This window comes from Lepisosteus platostomus, chromosome 8 (genome assembly GCF_059453375.1).
Source record: "Lepisosteus platostomus isolate fLepPlt1 chromosome 8, fLepPlt1.hap1, whole genome shotgun sequence".
NCBI classification, from domain to species: domain Eukaryota; kingdom Metazoa; phylum Chordata; class Actinopteri; order Semionotiformes; family Lepisosteidae; genus Lepisosteus; species Lepisosteus platostomus.
The window spans coordinates 7863741-7880031 of NC_142618.1; the positions used below are offsets into that span (position 1 = coordinate 7863741).

Below are 16291 nucleotides of genomic sequence, written 5' to 3' on the forward strand. Positions count from 1 at the left end.
CACTGATTCTGAATTATTTTAATTAATATTCCATTACATCTTGTTGAACTGGTAAAAATATAAACCCTTTTGGTTATTTAGGAAGGGCCTGTTTTTTTGATTGAACAATGTTATTATGGTAATAAATGATCATTTCCATGATTATATTGGAAGTTCACCAACTTTTTTCAGCACTGTATATTGCATGCCATACACGTTATGAAAAATGATCATTATTTTTCTCCTGTTTAAAAGAGGCTTAAATACAAATTTCAGTTTTAAATGTTATTTTTGCATGTGACGGAGTTATGTGAGAAAGCACTTTTGAATAAATCATCATGTATCATTGACTGAGCAAGTTAGTGCTTGCTGTTTCAATAGATAAAAGAGCCAGGCCAGCTCAGGAAAGAATCAATATGACAAAATATCATCCACTATATGATGGGGTAGAGGTGTCTTTGATTTATTTTTTTTCCTGCATTATTAAATGAGAACAATTAAGAAGGTTATTGTATTTGAGTCAAAATCAATCTTATTTTTGTTCAATATAAGTATTTGCATAGAACACCTTGACCTTCAAAATATCTAATACTTGTAATATTGTTCTGTTTGTATCTTTAAACATGCTGAACTCTGGCCATGCTTTATGTGGGGTATAAAAGGTCTTTTATTTACTGCAATGCCTTTCAGAAACTCCAGAAAGGTTACCTTTGAAGTAAATATATAGATATCACTTTAATCTCTGATGCTGTTTTATCATTTATAGATAATACAAGAGTATTAAAAGAATCTGGATTTTTGTTTTGCATTAACTTTAAAAGATGTTCAAGGGTTGTTAGCATCATATCTTATTTTACACAGGATCTTCAAAAAACGACCCGATTTAAATTCTACAATTCTAATTGTCCTATGCCCCATGCTTAGTAAAATATTAAAGGCTTTTGTGAATGGTAAACATTCAATTGATTTATTGACAACAAGAGCAGCCTAAATAGTTATGTTTAAATAAGCAGTTGGATAGAGATTTTTTTGGAGACGCTATGCTCTTCAACAGGGGTTTAAGCTTTTTAATATTCCATAATGAGTGGTTTTTATTCGCTTTTTTTTAACTGGGAGTCCACACTGAGATACATTTGAAACCCTTGCTCTGAGACATATGTGGGTGAACTGCCAAAAAGGATGCTGTATTTTCTTTGTAGCAAAGGAGCATTGGCCCTGTGTCTTTATGGTATGATAAGTGTTGAGAGATTAAATGTTAACTGAGTGAATCTTACTTCACAATGTAATAAGTCAGCACTTCGCTGGTTAAACAGTAAGACTTGCTTTGTGTCTGTAGGAGCTGCTCAGAGATGGTTTTCAGTTTTTGACTTCTGTCTGTGTTGTGCTTATCTTGCTTCTGTTTTTGCTGATGGGATTAGCAGTGCTGTCTTTAGCAACTTTAAACAAACAAGATCCCTCTTTGGGTGTAGTTTGAAACAGTGACATGGGACATTAAAACATAGACTGCGCTCACTAGAGCTTGCTGTAGTCAGAGTAGCAGTACATGGACGAGTACATTGGATCGCATGGAAAATGAAGTGTGCTGTTTCTACAATTCCTGCTAGTGGGTGAATTAATTGAAGAGCGGAACTGGTCTTTGAATTCAGTACATGGTCTTTAGTACAGTACTGTCAGGATGTGATCAAGTTTACCGTTCATTTTTCCATCATCCTGAAGGGAAAGTACTTTCATACAGTATCTCAAATATCAGGGTTTTCGTTTAATCTGTGCAGTACAGTGGTAAGATCCTGCTTTGAAATCTTTCCTCGGAATGCGCAGAATGCTCTGGATCGCCTGTCTTTGTGCTCCGTTCCATCCAGCAGTGGTATAAACGTCTGCTCGTTGAGAGATGGATATCTTTGCGACCTGTGATTGGGGAAGATCCTGCCGTCAGTATGAGTGAAGTACAGTTGCTGACGTGCTGTTTTCAAAGATGTGATAACACTTGGCATTTGATTTTCTAGAAATGCTCCCACTGAGCCCTTCTAGGTACTCTTCACAGACATGTTATTTTTCTTAATGATGGTAAGTCCTTTTCCTTGCAGTTAAAGTACTGTTTCTGATAATATTCAGAAATGTTCTGTGTTGGGAGATCTTGAAGCTTTGCTTCATAGTACTTTTGAACATTTGACTTCTAATTTCATTTTAGCAACAAGGATAAAGTAGCAGGACTTAGTATAATAAGAGATGTTGTAAACCACTTTCAGAGTTTTAAAACCCCGCAGTTAATGCTGTACAGCTTTGCCAGTAGCCATGTATAAACTCTAGATCCAATTTTTTACATGCTTAGATTTTGTTTTCAAACATTCTGGGTTCCTAAGAAATCCCTCTTGTGGAATTGGTCAGCCCTAGTCTGTATTGTGAAGGATATTGCTTCTTCACCATCAAGGTCCAAGCCTGGACACTGTTCTGTTTTGTAAACCTCGTCCTCTCTCTGTTGCTGTATCTCGGGAAATGGAGACAGACATTGCTCAACAGTCATGTAGAACAGCCTAGGACGTGTCTTGGCAGGAACTGTAATTTGGAGACCAGGAGAGTGCCGCAAGTTAGATTTAAAAAAAATGTGAAATTCTTAAGTTTATTAAAGTGTTGGTTATTTTTGTCAGAATTTAATAGTCAACACAACTTAACAAATATTTTGAAAATAAAGAAGTAATAAAGAATGATGTGATTTTCTTGTGTTTGGGAGAGTCATTTTTTATAATTCCTGTATAGTGTAGATTTTTATTTTTACTGTAAGCTTTCAGTGAATTTACAGCTGAATTTAGATACACGGCATTTAGGCCATTCATAAAAAGATTTTGCTCTTTGGTTTTGTTCCTCATGATGCTGTTTGTTGTTGCAGTTATCCTGTGCATTAAGGTAGTTTGTCATGTCGAAAATAAATCGTAAATAAATGGTGGACTTTCCCTTGCTGGGTCGAAATATCAGTTCAGCTTTACTGTTCCCTCTTGACATTTTGGAGCTTGTAGAGCTACTGGAACCTTTTATTTACCTTTTATAATGTGAGAATTTGACAGTCGCTCCTAGATGAGGACATACCACAAGCTTAATTACTAACCACTTAGGCGTTGTTTTGAAAGCTGTGGGAAAGCGCACATGTAAGCCAGTTTGAAAACAGTTCTGTTGTAACATTTCGCACCACAAGACCATTTCTCAAACGGAGAAGGATAAAACTCAAACAAGTTTCGTTAATCTTGTAATTTTGCCGAAGAGCCGATTTGATACAAAAGAAAAAAACCTGGGAGGCACACAAAAACTCCAGGAGCAGGAATAGAGAACTCTGCCCAGTGTTCATTTTATTTTTTGTAGTCAGCTTTGGACTTGCCCGTCTGTCTAAAACAATCTTTTACTAAATCATTAAGCTATTAAATATTATTTTATTAACAGCATTTACCGAATAAACCAAGAACTGTATAGCACACCAGGGGGGGTCTATTCCTCGTGTTTGATTTTCAGCAGGCAAATCATTAAGTTGTAAATGCAGATTTTGTCTAACAACAGGTGTCTTTCCTTAACAGAGAGAAGTGGATGATGACTAAAGATTACCAGTTATTCTACTGCTGCAGAAATGCCCTAGGGGCGTGTTTGGACTAAAGCCAAGGTGAGCCGATCAAAACCTACTGAACCAAATTGTTACCCTTTTCTATCAGCAGTGCTGACAGAAGGCTGCGTGCCTGTTGCGTAATAATTGCTGGGCCTTAACCTCTCTTCCAACACATCAGCTGTTGAAATCATGCATTGCGGTGATAGTGTCACCTTTTTTTTTTAGTGTGTAGTTTTAGCTTCCCAGGTTACACTGGGGATCCATGACTGGCGGTTAAATGTTGTCAGAAAGCTATTTTGTTGCAGAAAGATGGACAAAATAGTTTTGTCTGACGTCTTTTGGCTTCAGATGGTTATGGTGTACTGCATCATCAAATCATTTTTCTGGAAACTTCTGAAAGGCTGTACTTCAGTAGAGGAAAATGGCTGCTTCGTTTTGAAAGAGTGATACCATTAGTGTTCAAAGTCTCTGCGTTTAAGGAGATTACGAGACATCCTCTCTGCTAAACAATCCACTTCCTGTTTTTACCATTAGCATACCTCATTAGGAGTATATCCCATGTGTAAGGCCTTCCTTCATTCACATGAAGTCAGGATTTACTAAAAAATCGTTTCGTCACTAATTTGACAGAGACACAAAGCAAGCAGATCGTCAAATCTAGGCACCTCGTTTTCACTTAAAATGCATGACCAGATAGTCAGCAAATTTCATTGCTTAGAAAGTGTGTGATGTGGTTTGTGTGGGAGTCCTGACATCACTTTCCACAAGCACTTGACTTCAGGTGGGTGAAAGAGGAATGTTCTTATTATGACAAGGGAAAGACCTTAAAATGTGCGTCTTAATGAGATAACGGGCAGCCCAGGGCACTGTAAGAAATTATTATTCGACTTGGGAGTAATGTGTTTAAAGCCGCGGTGTTTGGTCCCAGCAGTGGTGAAGAGAAAACCGAGTTCCCTCTAAAGCTTTAGGTTTCATTGAAAGTGAAAGAGAGCAGAGTCAGGAAACAATAGGCGCCTCTCTCTCTTGTGTAAAAATGCACAACCAAGTCCGTTGCTATGAAGCTATGCCGTTGTCAGTTCTGTCATGTGATGAAAGGGCAGGCTATTATCTCGGTAGAAAGGAAACCACTTTTCTGAGTAGAGCAGCAGAAGCTAGAGGAATTTTCGAGCGCTGTGCTGGGCTGGATTTTCCTGGGGGCTGGGGGTGGGTGGGGGGGTTTGTGGGGGGGGAGGAGGGTTCTAGCTCATCAGCAGCTCTGTAAGGATTTGCATTGGTAGTTTGTCAGCTGTCATTAGGAGCAGATGACAGAGGAGATAAGCTGCTGTTTGCACATGTCCTTGCCGGGCATGTGCATTAGTTTACATCATGACTGCGCCGTCTCGGACGGGATGGAAATTTCTCTGGCGAGATTTTTTTTTTTTCTTTGTGTTGGCGCGAGAAGGGAGCGGATTGGAAATCTCAGTTTCTGCGTTCACTTTAGGTTCTGGTGAAAAAGGTAGGCCTTTGTAGTACAGAAAGAGACACTGTAACACTTTGGAAGGAGTGATCTTTTAAGACCACCACAAAATGACTAGATTGTTGTATTTGCATCAGGTAATTGATGATAGTCTGATAACATTTTTTTTTTTGGCTGAAAACATGACCAGAAAGCTGTGTCAATCTGCATTTCTGTTTGATGAGAACATTTACATGCTTAGATCCTTCCAAGTGTTTAAGTTAGTACAAATCGGCATTAATGGGAACCACTGCCGGTAAAAAGGGTGCGTGTGTGTTCATGGACAGGAGAGTGACCAGGGCTGACACCACAAGGACAGGCCTGCAGCAGCCTGAGCTGACCTTTCACTTGGAGGGTGGTCCTTCCAGAGCAGGGCCTCAGACAACTGGGGAGCGACCTTCTGCTGCCTGTGCTGTGGGCAGCTCCGCGGGCTCAGGCGCTGACTTGTTTCTGTATGTTGTGGGGGAAAAACAAACTTGGGTCAGTGCTGGAGTTCAGAGTGGCCATTGTGAATTGTTCCAGTCGGGGGGCATACCGTGACGTTTGTGCCGAAGGTGTGATTTCCAGTTCGTTTTGGAAGAAAAAAAAGTATATAAACCAGTATGTATAACAGTATATGATGGTTCACGACCTGGTTTTAAACCGAATTAAAGATTATTAGATTGTAATGTGAAAAGGATGGTTCAACGTTAATCTTGATAAATGCTTCCAGTTTGCCTTTGAAAAACAAGTGTGGTGCCGAGCTGCTTGGTTTTTTTTTGTCATTCTTCCACGCGTATATTCTTGTTATAGATGCTCCATGTGGTCATATACAAAACTGTTTACAGTTGTTTAAACAGGCACTGCCTGTAGATGTATGCATGTGATGACCTCTGTTCTGTGCCCAGTCGGCCCTCTGCAAGTTAGTGGTGTGGTTTGATCACTAATTCTTTTAATCGCCGATGGATTTCATAAGCAAGCACCTCACTTTTTAAATGTGCTTCAGATTAGTCCAGGAGCCGCCCAGTCACAAAGGAACTCGAAAGAGAACCACAGGCTTATCTTCTCTCTGCACTGTGATAAAAGTACCAATTGGGTGTGAGAAGTTATAGACATACTCCACAGCTGAGCATCTGGACAGCAGCCCTTTCGGTTCGGGGAGAGAAAATAGGGAACCTCACTTATCGCATCTTTAAAAAATCACCACCTGCTTCTTTGAGGCGGCAGAGGAAATCTTTTTGTTTTCTTTTATGTGTTGTGTGACTTTGAGATTCAAGGTGCAGCCTGGATTTAGGGCCCATATCAAGACATGAACAAAATGGCATTTAAAATTGAAAATTAGAGTTTATACAATAATCACACCCAGCCATGTCTTGAAAGCTGCAAGGGTACACTCCCACACCCCTAACATTAAAGTAACAGGGACTTCTGTTCTTGTGTTTTAATGCACCTCCACCTAGAATTCCACTTCTATCCTTTGGTTTGTGTCTCACTGTTGAAAACAGTGTTACCTGTTGTGTTGGTTACCACAAGTTGAGGACCCAACTCCATTGCCTTCCATTGCTACTGGTGTTTCCCCACCAAAGTTTGTTTTTTCCTAGTAAATTTTTACTGTGAACGTGAATATGACAGAAATATAAAGGGCAGCCACTGTTAAAAACACACTTGGTTCAGTATGGAATTACTACAACCAAAGCTTTTTATTATACTAGAAACAGACAATGCAAATACAAAAATCTAAGTGGTCCATTAACGCCCTCCAGGGATAGTAACAGTGACGTCTCCCTGGGTGCTCTTTAGGGGTTCAGCAGGTAAGAGTATGTGCTTAGAGCACTAGTTAAGTCTGGGGCTCCCTGGGCCCCCAGGCGGTGGTATAGATGGGGTAGCTGGTGGTGAATGGGCCCCCCCCACAAAACGAACAAATGATGAAACGTCAGTCCTAAATTCTGCACATTTTAACAGTCCCCCCCCCTCCCCCCTTCAAATATTCAAAGATATTTTTTACGTAATATATTGAAAAAAATCAGTTTCAATGAATAATATCAACTATACAAATTCAAATATGAAAGTCAAATCTTCAGATCCGTTTTTCAAATATTGAATTGGGTGAGGGAAGAGCTGCTTCCTCAGGGGCCCTCGAGTTCGATTCTGTGTGGAGTCTCCATGTTCTCCCCGTGACTGTTCTCCAGGCGCTCCGTTTCCTCTGTTGCCTCCCAGAGACGTGCCGAGTAGGTTCATTGGGCGTCTCTGAAACGGGCTGTGTGAGCGCACCCTGCAGTCCAAGGTGGAGCTCCTCCTTCCTGTTGTCTTGCCTTCTGAGAGAGGGGGGGGCTGCTGCAGGCTGTACCGGTAACGAGCACTTTTTGCTGGCTGGGTGTTTGTGGTTGAGCAGATTGCGGCCAGTGCTGACAGCTTACAGAGGTGTAGAGGCGGGGAAGTGTGGCTTTTCTTCAGTCCGTTGTACCAGACATGCACTGTGGAAACAGTCCGGTGAGGAGTTCTTTGAAGAAAACTTTAAAGGGGAACCGCAATGCTATTTTTATATTGCGGGGTTAGAAAGAATTGGCATTGAGAAGTGCATTTCAAGCCGCAACAAATGTAAAATGTGTAAAACCTCCAATTTTACACAGCCCCATATTGCTGTCATTGACAGGGGTTCAGAACAAGGCAAGAAATCTTCCTGTGACGTGAATTGGCCCAGTTATATTGTGAACAAGCAGGGTTGTGAATCTTTTTAATCCAATAGAAATATTGCTCTTGACATCGGGACGCTTTTGCTGACAAATACTACTCTGCGTCCAGATCACATTGGAGTGTTTCTGCCACACAACCTGTACGTATTTGCTCGTGCATCACATGACATTAGTCATTACGGGATGGGCCTGTTTCCGTCGCAGTTCTTGCAAAGTCTCGCTCTCGGCCGTGGTGAGACAGGGGTTTGCAACACTAAGGCGTCCATATGGTAGTTTCACAAAGTTCGCGATTTTGTGCTTCATTCGGAATTCTGTCAACATTTTGCAATAACGTCTCATTAATTTTGTGACCGAGATTTAGTAGCCGGTCTGAGAAATTGGCACCGTAGTTTCCCTTTATGAAGTAACAAAATGATGAGAAGAGACTGCCTTTGTGGTTGGAGAGCTAACAGGTTAGTTTGAAATTCCTACTAGAATACCATGTCTTGGCTGCTTTCCCTGTGTGCTTGCAAACAGCTTATCAGGGATACAAGCATGCTGCTCCAGGGTGATTGTCATTGTGACTAAGTCTTTGTTTTGGACATCACCGGCTGTGCTTTAAACATGTTGTACACGTTTTAAAAGCCACTTAGAATGCTTAATGAGGGAGGCATGGTGATTAGACACCACACTGAAGGGGGTTTTACCTAATACAACTGCAGGTTGGTACACACACAATATGTTGCCATTGTGAATATGAAAACCGAAATTTCAGAGGTACATTTATGCCGGTGTGGAAATGAGATTCCTCGTGGCACAACATTTTGAGTCTTTTCACTGTTTACTAAAAGCAAAGTCTCGGACGTCTGCCATCAAAAAAAAGATGTTGCTATGCTTTGTGTTAATTTCCACAGATGAAAGAAATCAACTACTGCCATTGGTTCTAATAGTTTTTAATTCCGATCAGTTAAGGCTAATTTTTAATGTGGGCCAATGTGATTTGAGTTTCTAATGACTGTCGGTATGTGGTCAGTTTTAATATTGGTCATCAGAGCAGTTTCATCAGGGTGTGTCACATAGACGTTCAGCAATGGGTCTGATTCCTATGGGAGTCTTTTTTCCCTCACTGAGTGTTTAGTGGGTTGTGAGTTAGTGTCAAGCCATCACCCTAAAAAGAGCATTTCACCTAAAATCAAAAGTTGGGTGCATTTAACTGTTGCGTTCACTGTAGAGCTTTTCCAGTCTTGCATATATGAGATTGACCAATGAAGTGTCTCGATTTCCTAGGTCCCTTTGGTTAAAATGGTGGAAGAGAAAGGTCATTTTCTGGGGGTACTTTGCAACTTATTGAAGTAAGAAATCCTCTTCAGTGGAAGGTGGAGAGTGAGTCCAAGAGCAGCGTCTGCAGAGTAGCAGAGCACCATTCTGCATGACAGTGAACGATGGCATCAGCACATCTGTATCCCAACAGGAGGGAGAGGTCACATGTGAGGGAGATCGTGTGAAGGGTTGTAGATCAGAAAGCACATCTGTCTCACATTGACTGTCTCCTAATTACTGGAACTGGGACTTCCGGATTGTTGCACAGGCTGTGCCACCTCGATATCATAGCACATTTCCCCCACTTGATTTTTAATGTGGGCATTAAAGTTTATATTTAATCTAGAACCGTTTCAGTTAAATTGAATGTGTTACAGTGAACTTGTATATATAAAAAATATATTGTTTCTTTGTGGCGTTTTTACCGGATCACTACCATCATCAGCACCTTAAAATAAAGGCAAGGTTTTTCATAAATTCACTAAGAAAAATTCACTAAGAAATAGATGAGGTTAGTTGGTTTTTAATTTTTAGGTGCATCTCTTAATAACCATGTTCTGTGTCGTACAGTAACTTGTATGTTTTGTGTGGTACGTCACTGATGTTTTAACAGTGGAGGAGACAGACTTGGGTCAGTTAGTGCGGACTTTTAGCTATTTTGAATTCAGGCTAAGATACTATTGCTCTTTCCAAACAGATTTTCATTTTTAAAGTTTCAGTTGCTGACATAATAGACTTGTTCACATCATCTTAATCATGTTGTCCAATTAAATATTTAATTGGAGTCTGTGCGCTTATTCGCACAACTGAGGGATAAGGGGTTTCAGATTTCAGGAAGCTTTCTTTTTTTCTGCAGAATGGCTTCTTTTTGCTTATCTTCGCGGTGTGTCTTGTGTCTAAGTAGCCCCTAACAGCCATTTGCAGCTTAATGCGTTTAGTATCCCGTTCATCCCAGTGGCATCTCGGAGTGTCTGACGGTGTAAAAGATTCATGAATGTGATCAGCTTTCGGTAAATGGAAGTCGGCTGTTTGTTGCCGTCTGATGCTCTCACTTTAAGGCCATTACGTTCTCGTCGTCGTAAGAGGAGACGATGGGCAGGATCCCCGCGCTGCACCATCTCTCGGCCGTCTGGGACAGTCGGTCAGGGCCAGGCCCAAGGCGGTGGAGCCCCAGTGATGTGGTTAAGTGGCCAGGAGGTGTTCGCAGAAGAAGACCTCAGTGCTTCAAAGACGGGAGGAGGAGAGTTTTTTTTTCCTTCTCTTTTAGACTGAGAAGTGGCTGTCAGTTTTTGAAAACAGAATCTCATTTCTTTCTCCAGCTGTTGGGGATATATTCTGTTTGAACTCAGTCCCCAGTTGTTGTTGTTTATAGTTTTTTTTTCCCTCATAAGCTCAAATAAGCACACCAGTCTCTGTACACAAAGACTTAATTAGACAAAGACAAATATATATATACAGAAATTGATTTATCTTATCTTTGTGATGTTAGACAACCTTTGCAACATGTGCATCACCACTGGCTGCTTTTGTTGCATTGTAGTTCTTTTTCCATTGATATTCTGAAATATTATTATTGTGTTGTTTTGTTTTTCATACCGTGAGAATAGACTTTATTTTTTTTTTACGGGCTTGTAAACTTTCTTACAAGCATGAGCAGAACCAGTGAGAGATTCCTTTAAATGTCCTGAGTGGGGCGAGTTGAACGTTTGAACTCCGAGTATTAAGAACTAGAATGCGTAATCATGAAAACAATGAACATAGAGTTTTGCTTTTAAATGCTCGTGACCTCAATCTGACCTCAGGCTAACTTCCTCTTTACCTTGTCTTTCCAGCTTTTAACTGCTTTAAGTAAGGAGCTGCAGTTAAATTCGGAGCAAGGTGCTTACAGAGCCTTGTGAAGTCCTGACTTCATTTTGTGGTTTTCATGTTTTTTTTCCTCTTTCGTAGTGTGGTTGTGTTATTGTAAATGTTGAACACATTCATAAGTACCTCCATGTGAAGCTTTTTGAAGTAGTACGTCGTTCATGGTAGGATCTGATCATTTTCAACAGTCCAGTTGCTCTCGGTACTGGGATGCTTTTGTTCTGTGAATGCATTTGGCTGAACTGGATGGTTATGATTTTGTTTTTCTGAGGGGGTGATAGATGGTGCAGAGCCTAAAAGCAGTGTTGTGTTTCACTATGTGCAGCAGGTTTCTAAGGGATGGCGCAGGGCAGTCCCACTGATACCTTTACGAGCCGCAACATTGAGTCGTGTTTAAGGCTCTGAGGTCCCTGCCACTGGTTTGCGTGTTCAAATCCCAGCTGGGGCACTCTTTTGCTTTTGAGAGCAGTACTTGGCTTGGACTTCTCTAGTAAAACCCCTACCCTGTAAATGTGTACTCTCCACTCTTGTGGTCACTCTTTGTGATCGAAACCGAGAATTTCCTCTGACTGATCTGGTTAAAATAAAGAATTAAGAAGGTGTGTTTTGTGAATTGAATATTCATTGGAGACGTGTAGAGAGATGCAGTGCTGTTGAGGCAGGGGGAGAGTCACAGCAGTATGTTAGTTTACTGCCTGAATGATACTGACTCCATGACCCTAATATTAAAGAAACTTCCAGAATTTGATTACACCAATTGTAATGGCAAATTGTGCCCCTGGCTTGCATGCCCCTGATGAAACAGCAACAATAAATGTCAAATAATGGAAAGATTTACAGTTTGGATAATGTTTAAAAAATTCTATAAATGCCATATAGTAGTCTTACCATTCGCATTTGTTCATAACAACGCTGTGGTTAGTATTTTGTAAGTCCTTCCCTGGCACATCTTACACTGACTGGAAGCCGCCTGCACTGTACAATGAGGTTCTGGCACTTCAGAGCAGTCACTTCTGAACACACTTCTATGTACAACTTCTCTAAGTCCTTCAGACACTTGGGTTTCCAGTTGAGATCTTGAGACAGAGATGACAGGCCAAAAACACATATTCTGTGTGCAGTTTACTTTTCCTTTCTTGATTTGGGTGTGCTGTTCGGATCAGTATTATGCTGGAATGTCCATTTTCGGCCAAGCTCTAGCAGATAGACCCAGGTGTCTGGCTATATTGTGCTGGATTTCATGATTTCCACTGTCTTGACAAAGGTTCCAGGAACAGGCCTGTTGATCCACCCCAAAACATGAGACCCCTTACAGTATCTCACAATGAGAATGACTGGTTTATTAAACATGATCTTTACTTATTTGGCCCCCCGCATGTCCAAAAAGCCCCATTTTCATTTCATCTGACCTTGCTTTGACTTTGCTTCAGCTGTAGTTAGGCAAATTAAGGTAGCCTTATGGTCATTCAGAAGAGAGAAGAGGCTTAAACCTTGCAACCAGCTACGAATACTGCATTCATGCAGGCAGCTTCAAATGATCATATTCAAGATCTTATAGCCTGTAGATGAGAGTGAGTGCTGAAGATCACCAACTGTTGCATTTGGATTTATGGTTGCCTCCCAAACACTTTCCAGCCCTAGGTGGTGAGATGTTCTCGTTTTCTCTTCCTGGCAGGGCTGCTGCCTGTAGCTTTCCATTTACTGTGAACCTGTCTTGTAGTGGAAGGTGGTGAATTGAGCTTTTTGTGGGTTCTTTTAGAGCCAATCCAACTCATGGAGGTCTGTGGCCATTTGCCTGCAGTGTTCGGATCATGTTCTTGACCTTATTGATGATGGTGCCTGCTACTGCACAATGTTTTCTGTGTTACTTCCATTTAAACCCCAGGGAAATGGGAAACCTCTATATATTGTAGTTCCGGAGGCTTCCAAGACACTTCCAAAGAGTGGATTTTCATTATAGAATTATTTTATCTGAAGGAGAATTCAGAGATAGGAATAAATGTGTTTTCACAAATTAAAACAGACAATGAATGTCACAGTTTTTTTTTTAAAGAGATACATTATCCAGTCTGTAGATCATTCTGCTGTGTGGTGCTTTGTATTCCTGCTTCACCATTAATATGGGAAGACCACTACCCGTAACTGGTAAAACTTGTGTTTTCAAAACTTGTAAAATTGACGACGTGTTTTCAAATGATTTTAAACGTTGTATTTCATTGAAGCAAACAGAACAGGTACAGGTTGGTATGGATTCAGCTGAATTAGGATGTCATTTGTTTTTTTAAGGAATTTTAAGGTTCAACTGTTTACACGGCAGAATTGTGCAGGGGGGTTGAATTAATTTTCTTCCGTACAGCGGAGGACTGATCTTGATGCCTTAAGGGCAGCTCAGCCTGAGACTGTGATGATGGGACCTTGTGGGACCTTGCCTCTCAGGTCTCCCTCTGGGACTCGACGCTCCGCAGTCTGCCTTTCTCTCTCTCTATTCTAATGGACCCAGACTGTGTGGCTCCTTCCATTTTGGAGGAAGCCTTCTTTAGTTTCGCCTTTTATCCCAGGGACGAACATTACACTTTTTGGGGGGCGGGTGAGTGGCCCTCGAAGTCAGTCGCTTGCTCGTCCCGTGAATCCTCCCTTCCTTTCCCTGGCGTTGTCCGCCACGCAGTGCCGTTTGCTTCATTCTGGGGTGAAAACGTTTCTGGCGGGAGGCGGCGGCGGGGGCAGTGATGACCGCTGGACGAGGCGGGACCCTGGCGGTTGCCGCGGCTGTGGTGGGTGACTCCCTCGCCCGCCCGCCAGCGCGAGGACAGCGCCGGGTGGAACCGTGGGGCCGGGGTCGGAGCGTGACGCTGCTCGGAAACGAAGGCCGGCGGCTGTAGTGTGTAGCCGCGCGCCTCACAGTGTGCGCCTTTAGCTACTGTGTCACACGCCAGTTCTGCTGGCCGTCCTTTCTAGGATGGGGAAAGTGGAAAGTGATTTTCAACGTCTGTTATTCTTTGAGGATATTTTTTTGGCATATTTGGTCATTTAGCAGAAAAGAATATCTCCTATGCCCATATCTCTAACGCAGAAGAGAAATTGACCGTCAGTATTCAGGGGAGAGGTTGTGTGGTGCTAGTGTTAAATTTGGTGAAAACAGAACACAAGTACAAGTAATTGAATCTCTGTACAACTTACTTTTTTATGTACAGCGTATTCACAGTTTCACTGGGACTAGTAGAAAACATTTCACTCCTAGGCAGGGGGGAAAGGGTTGCTCATTCTTGGTGTCTTTCTAAAGGAGGTGCCTGAAATGGGATATAGAGGAGGAGATCCTGTTATTGTTTGAAGTGAGTTTCTTTAATAACTCAGTGGTGTGTTTTGAGATGTTTTTGTTTATATTAAAGATATTGGTAGGAAGTGCTGTATCATTCCTAATCCAGTCTCAAGTCAATTTCTTAAGAATTCGCTTTTAGGTAATAAATCTGTGCTGATAACTGGCAGCATTTCCAAGTCAACTGCTGAGTCAGGGTACTTTTTTACTAAATACACCACAGACTCATGTAATTTTAATTACAATGGGTCCTTCCCTTAAAAGAAGAAGTTCTTTTTTTCACTTTTCATAATAAACTGGTGCCTTAAAGATTAGGATGGAAGATTAAAGCTTGTTTAGTACATTTTGCGTCTTGTCTGCTTCTTATATACGCCTATATAGCATGCCATTTAGTTCCAGGTTTATTGGAGTTGATGTGTATCATTACAGGTATGTTTCCAATGCTGAGAATTAATTTTTAGCCCTTTGGACGAAGGCAGATCCATTCTGGGGAAAAAAATATTGCCGTTGAGTTCAAGGTGGATGCAAAGAGAATGATCATCCATCTATGTAGAGTCAGGAAGCAGTTTATTAGTGGTCAGTGTCACAACAACCTAGAGCACAACCTGGATGGTACAGCAGTCCAAGAAAGATTATGCATGTTATTGTTTTCGAGCTTAATTAAAATTAAATATGCAGTTTATTGATACTTATGCATGGAAGCAGTCCCTTTTGAAAAATGCTCATAAGCTCAGAGCAGTTAACGGTGTCATCTCTCCAATTAATGTAAGGCAGGTTCTGTGGAATTTTAATAATGTCCATTCTTTTTCAGAATGTAAAACCTTCTGACCAAATCTGGTAAACGGTAACTGTTTTTATATTTAACACAATGTTCTTGAGGAAAATGTTCTCGGAATTCGTTCTCATTCTGAAATCATTTTCCCTTAATTGATAGATTTTTTTAAAGCAAATTCTAGAAGTAATGGGGGGAAATAAGCTTTTAGCTCAATTTAAACTCCTGTAGTTTAAATATTAGGAGCTGCTACTTTTTTTCATTCAACATCAGAGTTTACTGAAACAATAAGGGTTGATGTCTTGCTAATCAGTTTGAAGTGAACATCAGTTGTTCCAATCAATCTGCACAATAATTCATTTATGGATCAGTTGACCTGTGAACCATTTTCTTTTTTCCTCAGGAATTATTTCAAAATGGGTGTTCTTTGCTAGGCATTAGACTCGGAAAATTGCATTAGCATTGAATTACAAGGAAGAACAGGGATATGTTAACCATTTATAGGAACCTGTATATTGCTGCTAGCATTGTAAAATCACATCCCTGTCTGTGACCTAAAAAGCGGTATTTAGCCAAAGAAGGTTATTCTAAATTCTTAGAGATAATGTATTTCTAAAATTAAACCCCATGTTTGTACTATAAGCATCTTTACCTGATTGGTTAGTGTTTTTAAGAGGATAAATGGTCATCAAATATGTTGATTAACAATTTGTGGTATTTGCATATACACATACATATGTTATTTTTTAACCAAGCATTCCCAGTCATCTTATTTTTTGTGACCTATTTTCACTTATGAGTAAATAAGTCTAGGGGTTCCACTTGCTTGTGTTTCTGTTTACCCTGTGGTGTGGACTGGTATCCTGTGTAAGGTGTAGATCCTGGCCTTGTGCCGTATACTTCTAGGAATAGACTCATGGATGAATGGATTGTGTACCAGATAACATCCAAGGGGAACAGAGAATTTACTAATGGACCTAACTAAAGATTTTATTTGTGCCATGCAAGTATATCGGAACTAAACTTGAAATGGTTATAGATACTGGTGTATCCAAATGGAGGCTCTGCTTTGAAATGAGCTTTTTGTGCTCCCATAGGAATGTTTGAACGGCCTGTGGTAATGAGACATGAAGATTTTAAAAACGTCGTGATGTAACGAGCTTGTGGGACCACGCAGCTGGTCATCACTTCAAGAGTGTGATCCAGACAAGTGCACAGTGATTGACATGCCTTTCACTCCCTGTTGGGGAAAAATGTGCAGAACGTTTCCCCTCCTGTGCACGCAAGAGAGGTGCTCAGAGATGCCCCCTCA

The 16291-nt window shown here is 40.9% G+C and overlaps 1 protein-coding gene across 11 annotated transcripts in view; it reads left to right on the plus strand.

The window, feature by feature from the left end:
- ncoa2 (nuclear receptor coactivator 2) overlaps nucleotides 1-16291 on the plus strand; it is a 134494-nt gene that overhangs the window by 42538 nt on the left and 75665 nt on the right. For 6 of the 11 annotated variants that reach the window (XM_088642266.1, XM_088642264.1, XM_088642274.1 and 3 more), the window contains exon 2: nucleotides 3540-3622. The exons of 4 other annotated variants lie outside the window; for them this stretch is intronic. The gene's annotated coding sequence lies outside the window, so the exon portion shown is untranslated. Of the gene's footprint in view, nucleotides 1-3539; nucleotides 3623-4910; nucleotides 5061-16291 lie in introns of those variants that run through there. One more of the 11 variants, XM_088642273.1, reaches the window with a different exon arrangement.